The following is an 18,620-nucleotide window of genomic DNA, read 5'->3' as shown; positions in this document are numbered from 1 at the left end:
CATATTTGATTAAATTTTTGTAATCATTAAGCAGTTAGTCTATAACCTGTGTCACATTCAATTTAGCAAAATTTAGATGCAGAAGCCGAATCTCCGATAGGNGTATGGGAAATTATTTTGATTAAAGAACATTGCTTTAAAGTAACTAGTTTCTTTTTTTTTGTTTAATACCAAAATCCTGCATTATTTTCCGGACAACCCAATAGAATAAAAAGCGCGAGGTTGATCTGACTTGTTCACGAAGTTCTTCACTGAAATTGACACTCAGTTTTGTTATAATTTCTTCGAGTTATTTATTGAAAATGATGAGTCATCCCCACACACGCTATTCCAACGTTCAAACCACAATGCACCACGACTAACGATTCCAGGGCTACCATTTTGGAAAGGTAATTAGGATGTTTCAAGAGTTTAAAGATGTAATTAAAATGAAGTTTGAAGGTATATAAAAATAACGGGTCAACATTAGTCTCTAAATAAATCATAAAATTCGGGGTAGTTTTGGGAAGGGCAAATAACTTTCTAATGAAAAAACGTTGTTTTTTTCAAGCTGTTCAAATTTTTCATAGCCCCAGACTTGTGAGGCGTAACATAGTATCGAGCGGCAAACTGAGTGGAACAGTCTGAATTTCACTGGAAGGGAAATAAAATTTTGGGAAATTAAGTCGTGCCATATACAGTTCAGAGCCCGTTTTGCTGTAGACACTTTATTGTTGATATGTAAATACGATGAATACCCAGTATACAAAATCTTTTAAATTTCTACATGGGAAAATCCTGATGCTACCAGATTTTACTATGGGTTTTACTATCGACGGGAATACGTTTTATGAAGCTACGAGGCTTATGAGCGAGCTTTATGCTGCTTGAAAAGGACATCTTTGTGATTTTCTGGAGCAGCGAATGACAGTACAAAGACATTACTACTAAGAATAAATTTACTCAGGCTTTCGAATTCCATCAGGAGACCAACCAACCAATGGCTCAAAATTCATAAATTGTTTGATGTGATGTATAAAGATCGACTTTTGCATATTGGGTGCGAAAGCTAAACTTCTCATACCATTGGAAAAAAATGATATTTTAAAAGGAAGGAATTTACCGCATCCGTCCATCTCAATGTCACTTGTCAAATTTCCTTCCGATATCGACCGACCTGCTTGAAACGAAGCAGTGCGGTCGGGTGACATGGATGACTGGATGAGTTTGAGGTACCAAGGTTATTTGTTCAGGCTGGCGACTCTTGGGTGAGGGACCTTCTACCACCACAACTTATAATAACCAGACCGCTCCTTTTTCCTTCCACCTTCTGTAAGTAAACAGAATTACGCTGGTGAAGTATAAAAAGTGTAAAGCACAGGTAAAATTGGCTTCATGTCTTTTTACTAAAACTGAACTAGTAATTATTTTATAATTACAAGATTTATTAATAGTTTAGAACTAACGAGAAATCTTAAATAAAATGAAATTTTAGGGGGGATGTAAAAGATATGGCCTGAAGCATGATTATTTCCTTCTTTTTTGTATTTTTCTCTATTTTTTAGTGAAATTGTCGCGTGATTTGCGGGCTTAACTGATTGCTGCTCTAATTCGTACACAATAAATGACAGATACACTGAAGAAGGAAAATTAATGAATCAAGTTAGACGAAAAAATTATAATGATTACAGATGCAATATCAATAGATACTTTTTCTCAATATTTTTCCCCAAAAAAATCATTACATTTTAAAGTGGAAGTTATGCAGTGTATATTTATTCTTTTGTTGATAAACAAATACGTGTCGTCTAGGGAAGAGGAAAGAATGGATTTGTGCAAGATGAATGTCTCAGGGTAAGTGATTGTGTTTCTGGCTTTTCTGCTGTTGTGATAATGTAGTTATTGATTTCTTAGCAACCCTCGCCCGAGGGCAATAAATCTAGGTCTTCGTGGGTTATTGGTCTCTATGACTGGGGAACGCCCGAGGCGGTCCTAGAATTTTTACAAATTGACTTAACATGACGAGTCGCTTAAATAAGCGGCCGTTTTGGCGGTTTGTAGGGCTTTTACGCTTGTTTATACAAAATTAACAGTAATGATCAAAACAATAATGCAGGGTGATTCACTAATTGTTTTTCTACACCTGAAAAGTTCTTACCATTTATTTTCTATGAATTTAAAAATGAAAATAAACAGTATGATCATCAGAGGATCATTATTCAAAATTTCAAATATTATGTTATTAGAATGCCAAAAATTTTGTAATTTCCGAATTTTTAAATTGTAGTGAAGATATTTTTGAGCCATGATTTTTTTTCCTCTACACGTTTATTCTGTGTCATGTTTGCTTGTTTGTTTGCTTTTCATTATGCTTTTGAAAATATACATTCTGTTTATTTCTCTGAGGATGTCCAAAAAACTCATGCTATCTAATACAAGCTTTGCTTTTTGACAGCAGGCAGGGATGTACGAAAATATTATATGTTCTTGTAAATTTATATATAATGTACTTTCTTGCAAATTTATTATTGTTTTTTAATATATTTTATTTTATTTATTGTTTTATTTAGAAATCGTGAGATGATGTCTGTGTGATGTAGGTTTCAGAAAAACATTTTCTTTATCGTGCCAACGTTTCGATCTTTATTGAGATCATCTTCAGAGCCTGGGATTTACAAACATTGTTTACATATAACAATTACATTTTGGATGTGGAAAAGTGAATTTATACAGTGCAAAATATATTTTTTACATATTCAATCAAAGTATTTCTACTCACTCAGTGTTTTACATAGAAGACAAACACTTTGAGTGAGTAGAAATACTTCGAGTCAACTTAGATGATTAGTGGTTTGTTGTAAACGTTTCCCCACTACGTGAATCCTATGATTCTACAATATTATTTAAAATTAAAGTATTAAGTAATAATTTAATAATAATTTTATTAAGTATTAGTAAATTATTTAAAATTTTAGATGATTGCTTTAGGATGTATAGAGCCCTGCTACTTTTATTATAAATAATTATAAATTTATGTAGAACTTATGTCCGATGTAATTTGTCAATAAATATATTACTTTCTTACTAGATCTGCAATAAAAAATTTAAAAAGTAACGGGGCCATCTTGAGGTATATATGAGGTTCGTAGGATAAGCTAATACCTGCGGTCTTTCATTCAGCTTTGATCTAAACCAGCTCAAAAAGTCTTCATTAAAGCCCATTAAACACATTACATGAACCAGAAGACTGTGATTAATCAAAAGCTTTACTGAAATCTGTGTGTATAGCATCAATTTGATCGTGCTGAGAAAAAACATTTTGAATATCATACTGGAAAATTAATAAATTCGTGGTCGATGATCGACCAGAATGGAACCCATGTCGCTCATCAGGAGTATAAATTTTTAGTGTAGGTATTAAAATATCACATATTATACAATCAAATATTTTTGCTACTGGTTATTTGGAAATCGTAAGATGCGGTCTGATGTGACGTAGGTTTCAGAAAAACATTTTCTTTATCAGGCCAATGTTTCGATCTTTATTTAGATCATCTTCAGGGCCTGGGAATTACAAACATTGTTTACATTTAACAAATACACGTAGGATGTGGAAAAAAGTGAATATATACAATGCAAAAAAAAAATTTTTTTTATATTCAATCAAAGTATTTCTTCTCACTCAAAGTGTTTGTCTTCTGTGTAATTGTGCCATTCTTGCGTGTCGTGTCGAGAGTGCCAGTGAGATTTTGCTGTTTTATGTATATATACGTTGGATTTTGAAGGGGTGGGGAAGGATGTTGATATAGAAAAGACATTTTTGTATAAGGCGTCGGCTTCTTTGAGCTGAAAAGAGCCGACGAAGGGAAACAATGTGTTGGTAATGGTTCGGCCAGATTATCCTTTCAGGATTATATAGAAAGGAATAAATAGGAAAAGGAATTATGATCTCAATAAAGATCGAAAAGTAGGCACTATAAAGAAAATGTTTTTTCTGACCGCATCTCACGATTTCTAAATAAATATCGATTAACGGTCACTAATCACCACACTTTTTTTTTCTTTTATTAACGAGGGTTTGCAACAGCAGAGGCTATATCAACCCTCGGGGTGCCGGTGTTTTGAAAAAAAAGCCCATTTTTAAGTATGTCTTGTTGGAATGCAGGGCCGCTGGATTCGAACCTGAGACCTTTACCCTACAGTGATGAGCGCTGTGTCAACGTCGAAACGGTTGCGGCCACGGACGACCCCCTATTATTATTATAATTATGATTTCAGTGTGTACTTCGATGAGCAGTGTCATCAGAATCACCGTTTCTCGGTGACCCCAATTCTCAGCCCCCGTTTAATAGGAAGCTCGTTTTAAGCAGATCCGTTCAAGGGGAAGAGCTGGCAAATCAACGAAACTCCCCGGACTTCAATTTAAAGTCTTCACAGGAATTTTTTCCCCCGATCCAATCAGTTTGATTATTAAATCCTCTTTCTAGACAGTATTGAAATATAAATAAGGGTTTATCGGAGGTGGGGGGCTTAGGATTGCCGCTAGGACTTTGTCACAGTCGACATCTGTTTAATTTCATCTCTTTGTCTCTTTCACGTCAATAACTCACATTTTATTAACTCAGCCCAAGGGCCGGCTCCTCATTTCCACTGGCAAAAACTTAGGCCCTTTAACGAGGAGACAAAGAATATTAAATCACTTGTCAAAAAACTGGAAGGGCGGATTGGGGGGTGGGATTCGGCTCGCGTAATAAAAATGCCCTAGCGCTCCACTGGTCAATGTTAACGGAATAATTTGATTCCCTCCTTCCACTGGGCCCTTCCTTTTCCTTTTAGATGATAAATTCCTCACGGCTGTCCTCCTTCGTCGCAATTAATTAAAAAACCACAATAGGGAAGTTAATTACACCATTATCTTAATTCGTGGAAAGACTGGCGGTTATTAATGTAGCTTAAATGATGAGATCCGGCAGCTCCATTCGTCATCACAGTTGTTATTCCTCTGAAACAAGGGGAGCCGACTTTTAAGAGGAAAAAGGTCCTGAGTTTAACCAAATCACCCTGGGGAGTGAAGTAATTGAAATCTATCTCGTTATGAATATTTAGTTAATTATTTCAAAAGGAACAGACAGGAATAATATGATTTATATAATAAAAAAAAACAGAGATGAGATACATCAAACTCAGTCCCTTCTTCCAGGTTTCGACGAGTATATCCCCCTTTCAGCAAGATCATGAAACTATAAACGCTAGTCCACATAAAAATCTTTATCCTTAATGTTCAATAAACCTTTTAAAAAATGGAAAATTTCCACCTAAGTGGAAGGAAAGTTTTATAGTGCCAGTTCACAAAAGTGGTGACAATTGGTTGATTGACAATTACAGACCTATCTTTCAAATTTCAAAAAAGCAAAAAATATGTGGTGATTGGTGACCGGTAGTCTATGATTACTTGGAAACCGTGAGATGCGGTCTGATGTGACGCAGGTTTCAGAAAACCATTTTCTTTATTCCAACGTTTCGATCTTTATTGAGGTCATCTTCAGGGCCTGGTATTTACAAACATAGTTTAAATTTAACAAATACATGTAGGATGTGGAAAAAAGACAAAAAAATTGACAGCAGTTCCCACAGATCAAATTCAAACTACATTAGATACATTTAATAGCTTTCACCCACGCCTACAATTTACACATGAAATCGAAAACAACAAAACAATACCATTTTTAGATACACTCGTAATAAAACAACCAGATGGCACATTAATCACAGATTGGTACCAAAAACCAAGAAACACAGATCGCTACCTCAACTTCTCATCTCACCATCCTCTTCATACAATAATAAACACGGCCAAAGGGTTACTTCACAGAATGATTACCCTAGGCTATGAATCATTTTACCAAAAGAACATAAAGATATACAAACAGATCCTCCATAATATTTACTACCCTAAACACATAATCAACAACTACAACTCAATACTAACACCATCCACTATTACAAATAATGTGTGGTCATTAGTGACCGTTAATCGATAATTATTCAGAAATCGTGAGATGCGGTCTGGTGTGATGTCGGTTTCAGAAAAACATTTTCTTTATCGTGTCAACGTTTCGATCTTTATTGAGATCATCTTCAGGGCTCAAAGTGTTTGTCTTCTATGTAATTGTGCCATTCTTGCGCGTCGTGTAGAGAGTGCCAGTGAGATTTTGCTATTTTGTGTTTGTATACGTTGGATTTTCAAGGGGTGGGGAAGATGTCGGTATAGAAAAAACATTTTTGTATAAGGCGTCGGCTTCATTGAGGTGAAAAGAACAGACGAAGGGAAAAAAATGTGTTGGTAATGGTTTGGCCAGATTATCCTTTCAGGATTATATAGAAAGGGATAAATAGGAAAATGAAATCTAAAATGTTTGGAAATTAGACAATGTGAAAAATATTTGATGTATGGAATGTAATGTGATGATATATGTATGTTATCTATATTGAATTTGATTAATGATATTGGCGTAGCTGCGACTGAATTTACAAGTATCTGTTCTGTAATTGATGCTGTGTTTATCTCTGTTGATATAAACCATTTCTAAGAAATTACGTTTATGTTTGTTTTGTTCTGTGTGTAATATTTTTGGATTTTTGAAGTCGAAATTGTGTTGTGTTCAAGATGGTGGGTAGCGAGTGCTGTAGGATTTTGCTTAGGTTTTTTGCAATCATAGACATGTTGCTTTACTCTCTTGTCCAGATATTGGGATGTAAGACCGATGTAAGTTGCCGGACAATTTAAACAGTTGATCTTGTAGATTACGTTAAATTTATTTGTTATTGGTGTGGGATCTTTAATTTTGGAAAAAGTGTTTGAATTGTTTTATAATTTTTGAAAGCTATTTTGAAGTTATTTGGAAGTTATCGGCAAGAGAAATGTGTTTAATATTATTATTAATGTTTAACAAAAAACAAAAAAAAAAAAACTAAGGAAAGATGTATTAACCTCTAGTCATTAATATTGAAATTTGTTCCATTTATAAAACAATTTTTGGCTTGTTATGTTTTAGTGTATAATATCCAAAGTATCCAATGTGTGTGTTTGTATACATAATTTGAATGTTGTATTGTATTTGGCTAGTATACCACCTACCAGTGTGTAGTATTTGTCTGTGTGTATATACTACTCTGGTTGTGGGCATTTGCCTGTTGATAAATAGATAAATAACTAAAAACTTCCAGGCTTTTGACTTGATTGTTACGATTAATAGTTAAAAACATAAATTCTTTTCAATTAATTAAGGGTTTTTCTTTTTGCCATTTTTCGAACGTCGTGTAATCTATTTGATTCTCGGCGACAAATGAAATGGCCACGGAGGACAAATAAAAAATGGCAAAAAGGAGGGAAAATAAATAACTCTGTATCGGATAGGATTTTTACATTTTCTGGCGTACCTCAGGGTTCTCACTCCGGGCCCATATTATTTCTTGTTTATTTCAATGATGTCTGTAGTATATTCAAAGATTGTAAGTTTTCTTTATTGGCGGATTATTTAAAAAATTTTAATTCAGTGTCTTCTACTCACGACTGTGTTGGTTTACAGAGGGAACTGGACTGCTTCAATAATTTGTGTGAGCAGAATCGTCTTCCTTTGAATNATTAAAATAAGTATGTTGTAATTAATATAACGACAATAATACATGTAGTTTGAATAAAAATATGAGTGTCCGGTTCTTTTGTCTTCGACTGTACTCGATGCGACCCGACGAAAATCTGGACAGTGGGGATCGCAGAGCGTCGGGTAGGTTAGCGTGGCATAGCATCGGGTAGATGTGCACGGGGGTTATGCCGTTATTGCTTCCTTATGGAAAATCGGAGTTTGGATTTGCATCGGGTAGTATCGGGTAGCGTCGCATGGCGTAGCATCGGGTAAGTGTGTTTTTAGCCGAAGGTCGTGGGTTCGAATCCCGCTTGAGACACTGACTTTTTTATCTCAACCAAAACCTTAATTAATTGAAAATAATTTATTTGGTCAAGCGGACCTCGAAACCTAATAAAATGTTAAAAACATAATGGAGTATACGAGAACAAGATGTAACTTCATATACATATGTACGGGACTACTAAGCGTTCCAACCTCAATCTAGTTCCAATCCTGCCAATCTAAAATCAGACCGATAGTCAGTTTAAGAGAGAAAAACTCAAATTTGACAGACCCTTCCAAGTGGACCTTTGAAAGAAATGTGGACTCAAATTTCAAAAAGGGGCCTTAATATTGTACACAATGTGATCAAAGATGGATCCGAGATTAGGTGTAGGGATAAAACGGACGAAGTTCACCCTAGCAAAGCCCTTCGGACTAACAATTTTCCAAGCTGAAGAAGCACAGAAGTCAATAAAGGTGCACAGATTTTCATACTCTCAGATATCCAGGCGGCAATTAAAGCCAACACCCGAGTAGGGTGATTCTCGAGGCATGTCGTTAATTTATTGTAAATTACAAAATTTGGAATTGCGGGTGGACTGCGAGATGTTGGCTCAACTACGTACATGTGTCGAATTGAGCTTGTATAAATAAATTACAAAAATAGTTAAGTGTCGATTTGATAATCTTCCTTGATAGTAAAACACTCTGACAAGTTATATTTAAATGTAATTTAAGGATAAATCCAAATTTTGTGTTCTGATTCGCCCAGTGTGCTTGAAAAGCCAAACAATAGACATTTCCCCCCCAAAAGCTCCAAAATAACAGTCCCGCTTCACAGGGGATTAAAAACAGTTGCAGGTTCAGACAGTGAACTGTGAAGCGAGGGATCCCGTAGGATCGAGGTGATTTTTTCCCATTGAAGGCAAAGGGGAAACAAAAAGCGTTAAGTGGAGGCCCGTGCCTTATCCTCATCGCACCTGACTAATTCCCTTCTAAAGAACCACCTTCGGTCCCCCTTATGTTAATGTTTGTTTTTAGAGGTAAGTGATTAGCCAAGTGATGATTAGGGAGGGCCGATGTTTGTTCAGGACAGATTTATCGGCTCTATTAATACTGCATAACCATATTTATAAAAAAACGTATCTCAGAAAAACCGGTAGAAATTCCAGAGCTTTACGCTTATTATTGAGGATTTATGGCAGGGAGGAAAGGAAATCTCTCGAGAAATTTACACCTGCTGTCTAAGTTACACTTTCGTTCCTTACACCTGAACAGTTACAAATCATCTCGAGTCTTTGTTTAATTGTGTGCAGCGCTGAGTGTACCAATTTTTCAAAATTACCCTCCGTTGAGACTCCTGATATAAATTTTCAACAAATCTCGGAAGTAATGATGCAATAAGTAACGATACAATTCCGAATCAAAGCATTTTGATTTACGCTTGTTGTGAATGTTAAAAAAACCCGATCGATAAATTTAAAAATGATTCGTGTGGGAAAACATCGCCTTGGAATGATTCGTTCTATGATTTTGTTGGGCCACTTCGAAACCAGAACGATTTTTAAAAAAGTGATTAAATCTTCTGTACCTTGATATTCTAAACCAGTAGATTAAAAATTTAGGCCCAACAATCTTCAAGACTTCATTCTTTAAATAGGATGTTTACAGCAAAACGTATTCTTGTAATAAAAAAAATTCCATAAACCTGTTAAAAAATGGCCAAATTCGATGTTCATCCGAAGTAAATAAATGAAAATCTGTAAAATCCCATAAGTTTGATTTGTTTTCTTCAAACTTTAAACAATTCTCAAAGATTATGTTTAGAATATACGACAGAATGTAAAATGTTGTCTTTACCGCATCAAAGTAATTTTGGACTTCATTTCAGCAGAATTTGCGCGAAAAGAAACTTTTATGAGATCCCATCAACACCCAATAAACAAAAAAACCGTACAAAATTGACAAAGCTTAAAACAAATATTAATCAAACACCAAAAGACTTGGCCATTATTTAAGCGAGTAATAAGCTACAGAAGTCTGCACTACAGCAAAAATAAAGAAATTAGACCAACGATAAATTAAAATATTAGTGACTAATGGACAAACAACAAATCAAAATTTTGAAATTGTTAAAAAAACAATATAGGCATAAAATTCGAAAATCCATTCGAAAAAAGGAAAAACACAGATATATAGCTTTTTCCGAAATATCAAGCCTGTTTTGTAACTTTTAATAATTTCAACTTAACCAAACTTAACAAAATAAATTAAATTAACCCTTTTAACTTCAATTTAACAGCTTTTAATTTGAAATTAACCATTTTTTTTACGAAATTTAATCTTATTAATTTCAAATTCACCATATTTAACATTAGATTCAACTAATTAAGATTTTTACTTGAGATAAAAAATCAGTGTCACGAGCGGGATTTCAAATGAGGTTAAATTGTTAAATTTATATTAATTGTGTATATTTTTCTTAATAATAGGCCCTGACGATGGCAACATAATGTTGCCGAAAGGTTGGTGATCCCAACACTTTTTCTTACTTTCACCTAGTAAAGACCTTAAAGATGATTTGAACTCTACATTGATTTTTCAATTAATTAAGGTTTTTAGTTGAGATAAAAAAAGTCAGTGTCACGAACGGGATTCGAACCCACGACCTTCGGCTAGATATGCCGCTGCTCTACCACTTGAGCTACCGTGATCACGAAAACTAGTGAATTAAATTCAACCTTTTAACTGCAGGAAAGCAGAAAATTTGAGCAAAACAATTAAAAAAAAAGAAGAAAAATTCAATGTTTATTGTCTCTTTTCTATGTTTTGTTTGACTTTTAGGTTGATTTTTTTTTATTAGATTAATGTTGGGTTTCACAACTTCAGTACTGTTGTACGTAGTTTCCTTTTGTCTGTGTTTCGTGTAGTTATTTTGTCCAAATTTTCTACTTTGTTTGTTTTTTATGTTTATTGTTTCTGGTTTATGTTCTTTTGTTTCATTTGTCTTTCTTTTGAGGTTTTTCATTAAGTTAAAGTTGGGAAATAACTTTCGCCCAGGACAAAAAGTTGAATAGATGAACCCCACTTCCCCTTTTTCACACCGTCACCACTTTTTCCCATTTTAATATAAAATTTCTGTGTAATTAAAGAAAAGGGTGTACCGCTAGAATGCTTATCAGAAGTTGTTATGAAATTTGCTTCTACAGTGAATTTTTCAAATGAGGTTAAATTTAGCAATTTTTGAAAGATTTAGTGTTTATTTTCTTAACCAAAATTATATTGGAAGTTGTAGAAGGAGCCTTCTTAAAGGGGATATAACGCTCTTTTCATTGCTTGTTTTTATTTACCCGAAAATGAATTGTTCAGAGCTACAAATAAATTTATGACAACAATCGTAGAAAGATTTAAAAAAATGAATTTCTACGAAAGGGTTAAGAATCGGACCTTTCATGCTTACTTTTCGGTTGCATTAGAGATGCAGAAGAACCTGATGAACTTTCTTCCACTTGTAGCGAGTCACCATTTATTGAAAAATAAAAGTGTCAGTCATGTAGTTCTTTTGAAAATAAAGAATTTATGCATAACGTAGTAATGATTTAAAAAAAATTAATAGACAGAAGAAGGAATAAAGCAAAATTCTTGAAGCGTTAACCCAGAACGGAAAGGAATTTCAGTCATCCGAACTGAATATATTAATTTATTATTAATTAGAATTGTACTTAATTTAAGTATGCATGTACACCAGATAGAATAGCAGATAAAGGTTGTATTTGCTCCAATGCAATTGCTCAACTTCGTAACTTGCTTTCCATTATCCATAGGTGAATTTTTAAACAATTTGATTAACCGGGCCAACTTAATATAAACCCTTTCTACTACAATAAAAAAAACAGTCAAGACCCCATTAATTCTAAAACGAGTTTCTCGCGAAATTAATTGTTCAAATAGAGTTATAAATCTCCTCAAAGGGATGTTCGCGGGGCAGGTGGAGGGCAGTTTAGTTGTTGAAAAGTTAGGAGCTGCCATGATTTATTCCCTAGGTGCATTGAGGGGAGTAGCCGCATATTAATATAGTGTCAGGAACACAGAGGAACTAAGACAAACGATCTTCCCTATCTCCACCCTTCTGGATCAGCCCCTGTGCGACTTCTGGACTAATACGCATAACGGAAAGCACGTTTTCTGTATACCACCTCTGTCTTAAATTATCCAAACTTCTCTCGTAAAAGCAATTAGGTGATTGTGACTAATTATGTTGCTAAAACTTTGTGATTCTGGTTTTGAGTATTTTAGGTTTGATTTGTTAGTGCCAGATTGTTTTCTTATGGTTTGAACTGATGAAACCCTATAGGTCTACTGAACCTGGCCCTTTTGTTCTGACATTGACCTCTATTAGCTCATGGAAAGGAAAATTGGCAATAGTCCGTTTTTATGGAAAATTAAACTGTAAATATTTTCACAGACGGTACAAAATTTAATAATGGAATAGGCTGTGCTTGGTTTGACCCTCAATTAAATAAGAGTGAAATACTAAATTTTATCTATTCTTCTAATTCTATTAATTATATAAATACTCAATTAATTAAACACAATTTTTTTCGAAATGAAAAATTAATGTCACAGGCGGGATTCGAACCCACGACTTTCGGCTCAATAAGCCGCTGCTCTACCACTTGAGCTACCGTGACTTCGATCGCCCATGCCACAAACTTCTCATTTCGACTACCCGATTGTATTCTAATTATAAGCAAATCGCGGCTTCATATAGAAACACTTTTTATTAACGATTATATTAGATCAGCGGGACTGTGTACGATTCACAGGTGTGATTCTAGATTAATACTTAATTTTATCAGCTTCTTTTAATTATATAATACTCAATTAATTATACAGCGGAGCAGCGGCGTATTGAGCCGAAAGTCGTGGGTTCGAATCCCGCCTGTGACACAAATTTTTCATTTCGAAAAAAATTGTGTATAATTAATTGAGTAAGAGTGAAATGTTCGAGCTTCCTTCGGAATTGTGCAGAACATGAAATTCTGAAGGCTCTTGAATTTATCTGTAAGAAACAGCTAAGCAGTAAATCGATTATGATGCTATCGGTTCGAAAAGAATAAAAAATCTGAATTTGAAATTTGCTGGAAATTATTTATTATTTTGTTTACATTGGATGGTAAACAAAGTATTAGCATTAAAAATTAATAAAGACACACATGTAAGATTATGCTGGTTAGAATTCCGGAATCTCAGTTGACAAACTACCAAAACGGGCTTTGCACGAGGGTAAAATTCTCGATTCCCTATTCCCATTCAGGACACAAAACGATGTCTCAAAGCTGAGATTATTAAGAAATGGCATAACTTCTGCGATATCATAGCTACAGGTGCTTTTTATAGTACAATCTATGCTAATATAAAATAGAAAACAGTCGGTTCCATGGACAAGCCTGGACAATAAAGCAACAAAGGACTAATTTATGCGAAACATGCCATGTAGTCGAAGATATGAAACGTATTATGACTTGTAAATACGTTACAAACGTCATCTTGTAGAATTTATTCATACCTGAAAGATAAAACTTTACTCTAGGAATTAGCAATATCATTAGCTATTTATTATATAATTGAATTATTATTAATTATTCATCTATACATGTGTTATTTATTTATTCATTTAAATATTTATTTACTGCGTTGTTTTACTTAATCAAGTAGAATTTTTCAATAATTAAGGTTTCTAGTTAAGATAAAAAGATACAAACTTAAGGAGGAAAAATTCAAAAGGTGGGGTTGAGATGGGAAGTTAGTGTCCGCGTGGATCGAAGTCACGATAGCTCAAGTGGTCGAGTAGCGGCGTATTTAACCGAAGGTCGTAGGTTCGAATCCCGCTCGTGATGCTGACTTTTTTTATCTCAACTAAAAACCTTAATTAATGAATATTAAGAAAAAACATACATAATTAATATAAATTTAACAATCAACAATACTCACTACTTTACATAGATGTTCACCATGTATAACTGAATGCTGGCCATGTGCTTCATAACCTAAACCATAGCACTTTTACATTAGGTTTTCCGATGAGAATTTTTTCTCTTCTCTCTTGGGAAAGTATGCATTATTGTTTTGATTGTTGATTGTTAAATTTATATTAATTATGTATATTTTTTTTAATAAATAGGCCCTGATCATGGCAACATAATGTTGCCGAAAGGTTGGTAATCCCAACACTTTTGTATTTCACCTAATAAAGACCTTAAAGAAGATTTAAACTCTACATTGATTATCTGCAGGTCGATCTACAAACATCATTTAATTGAAAAATATTAATTGTCAAGCGAGTCACGAAAACTAGTGAAATTAACTAGTATGTTGGATATGTGCCTATTTAATTGGAAAACATGTGTAAATAATTATATGGCTGGAAACACAACGTAAAAAAAATGTGTTTAATTTTAAAAACGACTCATAGAGATTATTCCAGAATAATATTTCTTTTATTTGCAAGGGTGTTCCCAGGATCTCACTGGACCAAACATACCCAGAACGTTTAACCTAAGTTATCCCGAATAAAAAGAAGGTTGGCTTTGCAATTGAGTAGCTGGCGCAAACCAGAAAAATTCTGTCTGTGCTGTCCTGTTACAGATGTTTTTCTGTTTGACAATAAAAATCATGATAAATATACTTTAATCGTAGATGAAAGTAATTTTTCGGCAGTGTTTGGTTTCAGCGTGACAAGCTAGTTGACTAGTGACAAGGCGAGTCTCTTGGTGAATCACCCAAGAATACGAGCAGTATATAAAAACAGCTAGTAAGGTCAGTATATAAAGTCACCTCGTACACGGGTGTTTTGTTTTTACCTGGTGGGTAGTGATTTCTGATCGTTTCATGATGGACGAAGTTATTATTTCTGCTAAGACCTACTCAATGGAATTGAAATGAAGATCTCCACATAAATCGCAACTACTTTGAATTCACCCTCCAACATTCTTCGCCGATTAAAGTCTTGCACCCAACTCCTTGATTTATACCCTAATAAATCATATTTCAATTTAGTATTTTCGGAAATAAATAGTTTTCTTTTTAATTTAGAGAGAGACATTTCGGGCTCTTCGTTATACAAAGCACAAAGCACTACTAACGTCATCCTGGTGTGGCCCCTTGTCCAACCTTGTAACCTGCCAGCAAGTAACCAGTCGACTCACTTTGTTACTAAGCACCTAGCTTGTCAAACTAAGAATTTGCCTGACTCAGATGCCCAACTTCACGTCAGCTACATTTACTTGGCCCAGATTGACAGAAAAAGTATTTGTTACCCTGTCTTGAATATTATTTATGATTATGATTAAAGGAGACTAGAAAGTGGGTTTTTTGATCTCAACCTAGCAGCCTTCTGCCTTGTTGTACTGTCCTAGTTCTTTATTTCAGTCTGTCGACTCGATCCTTCTTTTAAGAAGTACTAGGTCATCGACGGTCGTCAAAGTCAAGCAAAAAATGCCAAAATAACATAAAATGAGTGTGTGTGACCATTATCCAACAAATCTCGTTCAACTATACCAATTTTCAAGAGAGGTATACTTTCACTAAATTACTCGGAAAGGGTCGTTTGTTACTGGTTCGAACAGAATTTCTAAAACGGGACGCAAGGTTCCTCCAAAAAAATTTTTCTCCGTCTCGCAATTTCAGCGTTACCGTTGTCAGACTATGAGCAGAGCGCGCGCTGGAAATAATTATATTTGGGAATGTTTATTACAGCGCATTAGTGCCCCCGGGTAGAAACGACCGCCGAATTACTACGATCCGACGGCGGGGAGTCCGGCTAATGTGATGGCTCCACGGGTTCATCCAGCCGTTGTACGACACCCCGGGATGTTTCAATCTTCAACCTTGTCCATCAGACTTGATGTTTTGATAATTGCTATTATCCGCATTGGCTGGATGGGCTGGCCTGGGTTTCGGGTGGTCCGGAGGAAACCGACAATTAAACCCAGCTAAATTTATACATGTTGCCGGCAGTCTGATTGTTTTACAATTAAAAATAAAACATACTGGCCACTTTCATACAGAAACAACATTTACAATGTTTATGTTTAAGACTTTTTATGAGCTGACTTTAGATCTCCCGCATGTTAGTCAGAGTGTGTGATGACTTTTCACAAATGCACTTAATATTATTTTCCTCCATCCTTTTATTCCTTTCAAAAAATATTCCCAAGTTTTTAGGATTTTTTTTTACTCTTGGGAATTGTCCTTTACGATACACCATAACATGGTCTGTCTTTCTACTGTTTATGATAAGAAATATTTGGGACCTTTCGGGATTTCCTTTGGCAGATTTTTCAATTTTATACTGGGAACCGCTAATAGAGCTTAATTTGTATTTTAGTTACCTAATTTTTTAATATTTCATATCTTACTCATGTCATCACCTCCGGCAGACAATCTGTAATCAATTTTTGTAAATAAAATTATTTTTTAATTTCAAATTCATTTTGTCTAGTTGAGCAATTAGATACCGGGTGTGAATGATGATTGATGAAATTCAGCAGGATGATTCTGCAACAGTTGTAAAGCTTGTGCCAGTTTACAAAGCGGGAGAAACTTCTATTATTTTTTCTGCTTTTTATCATCTTTAGTGGGTATTATCATTAACACGAATATAAATACTGATAATGACAATGATTAAGAAAAAGTTACGAATTATTTTCAAAATGTGTAAGAATGAGGTGATTTTGATTAGTTGACAATCTAGCGAAGGGGTGAAAGGTAGTATTCCATAGCGATCATTGTTCTGATTCAATCCGCATTGATTTAATGACATTGCTGAATGGGAGAATGCGGATGTTAATTACGGTTTGCCGTGGCCACCCAGGGCACACGGCTCAATTACAACGGAGATTGATAGAGGTCCCTTCCTAATGTACATTGTGTGCTAACCAGGGACCTCCTACCGTTATGGGGAGGTCGCTTCTACCCGCCCTCGGGTCTGTTTTCAAATCAGTGTGCATTGCAAACTGCTGACCTCGGATCGGACAAATTCATGAAAATATAAAATAGAACTAGTTTTAAACTTAATAATCTAGTGTGGTTTTAGAGATTGTAAAGATGGAATTGTAGAGGTTATCTTATTTCAACCTCCAGGTAGATGTGATAAATGCCAAACACCATAAAAGATGATTCTTCTGCTAGATCTATCAAATGAGTGAAATTATGAATGTCTGTGGTTTTAAAGAAAAAACAAAGAGGCAGGAAACGGATTAATGTGATACGGAGAAGATCAAGGGTAAGGTCGAGATTTACCACGCCATCGTCTATTTGAGTATGAATGGTGAGGTTGAATATCGTTTGCGGTTGGTGAAAGTGGCGAAGGGGGATTTTCGACGGTTACACATTTAATCTGTGAATATTCGAACCTTCGAAGCCATCCTGGATATGGCTAAATCGTTTGGAAACAATACTTTTGGATTAACCAAATTTGGATAGATCCTTGACATAAATTACATAAAGAAGGATACCACAAATTTGCTATGTCGTTCATTTTTGTATTCACCTTTTTATCTAATTGATCTTCGACGAGGAAATCTATTAAGAGACATAATTATTTATTACAATTAATTAAGGTTTTTAGTTGAGATGAAAAAAGTTAATGGCACGAGAGGAATTCGAACCCACGGCCTTCGGCTAGATACGCCGCTGCTCTCGCTGAAAAATGGCAAAAGGAGGAAAAACTCATAATGTGGGGTTGAGATGGGGAGTTGATGTCCGAGTGGATCGAGGTCACGATAGCTCAGGTGGTAGAGCAGCGGCGTATCTAGCCGAAGGTCGTGGGTTCGAATCCCTCTCGTGCCATTAACTTTTTTTCATCTCAATTAAAAACCTTAATTAATTGTAATGTATTAATTGGTCAAGCGGACCACGAAATTAGTGAATTTAAAAAGTATTTGTTATTTTTAAAAACCTGCGTTTATACTATGTTTTGTGATTCAATTAGGCGCTAGTTGAACTTAAATGTTTAAAGTACAATATACCAATGTGTACATTTCGAAATGCTTTGAGTTTACTTTTGGAATATTTTGTTTTGGGTGTATTTTGAGAAAGGACCATGTGTTCAAGCAATATGACTCTCATTAAAATCGAATTAGACAAAAAAAAATAATAGGAGTCAAAAGCTTAACACCCTGTGCTTTGAACTTTTTACCTGTATCAGATGGCACGCTTTTTTTTTGTATAATTTGTTTTTCTTTAATACCCTATCTTTATCAAAAAATACACTAGCTTCGCCTGGGAAAATAGATATATTGGTTGTAAAAGGCCGAAAAGCTTTATTTAACAAGCACCGAACGCGCCGGTTAATGGACAGGTCCGTTTCAAAAAGCTGAATGGCCAAGTCTGAGGAAGTTGTGCCGGTTGCGGTCGAGGTGAATGAGAGGTCGGGATGTGAATGGTCCTGGGGCATTAGGGATAATCATATTTAGTGGCTTGATGCATTACCGAGTGTCATTAGGATGGCGCCATTCACGTCCACATTCTTTCAACATGCACCTTCAAAAACGTATTTACAACGTAAACAGAAAAAACAAGCAAAAAGGGAATATAACAAACTGACTTTTCCTTCACAATTAAGTTTACCATTATTTTTAAACAAATTTTAAATGTTTCCAACATAAATTGACCGTTAAAACATTTGTAATTCTCGGAGGCTCGAAAAAAATGTTCAAATATTATACC

The 18,620-nt window shown here is 34.9% G+C and overlaps 1 non-coding gene across 1 annotated transcript; it reads right to left on the bottom strand.

The window, feature by feature from the left end:
* Positions 1-12,507: 12,507 nt before the first annotated feature.
* On the bottom strand, positions 12,508-12,580 carry Trnan-auu. Its single transcript has one exon. It is a non-coding gene; the product is annotated as a tRNA-Asn (tRNA).
* Positions 12,581-18,620: the final 6,040 nt, after the last annotated feature.

The sequence above is a fragment of the Cimex lectularius genome, unplaced genomic scaffold (assembly GCF_000648675.2).
Source record: "Cimex lectularius strain Harlan isolate CLEC.00 unplaced genomic scaffold, Clec_2.1 scaffold90, whole genome shotgun sequence".
Lineage (NCBI taxonomy): Eukaryota > Metazoa > Arthropoda > Insecta > Hemiptera > Cimicidae > Cimex > Cimex lectularius.
The sequence above is the reverse complement of the archived record's forward strand: the minus strand, read 5'-3'. Positions and strand labels throughout refer to the sequence as shown.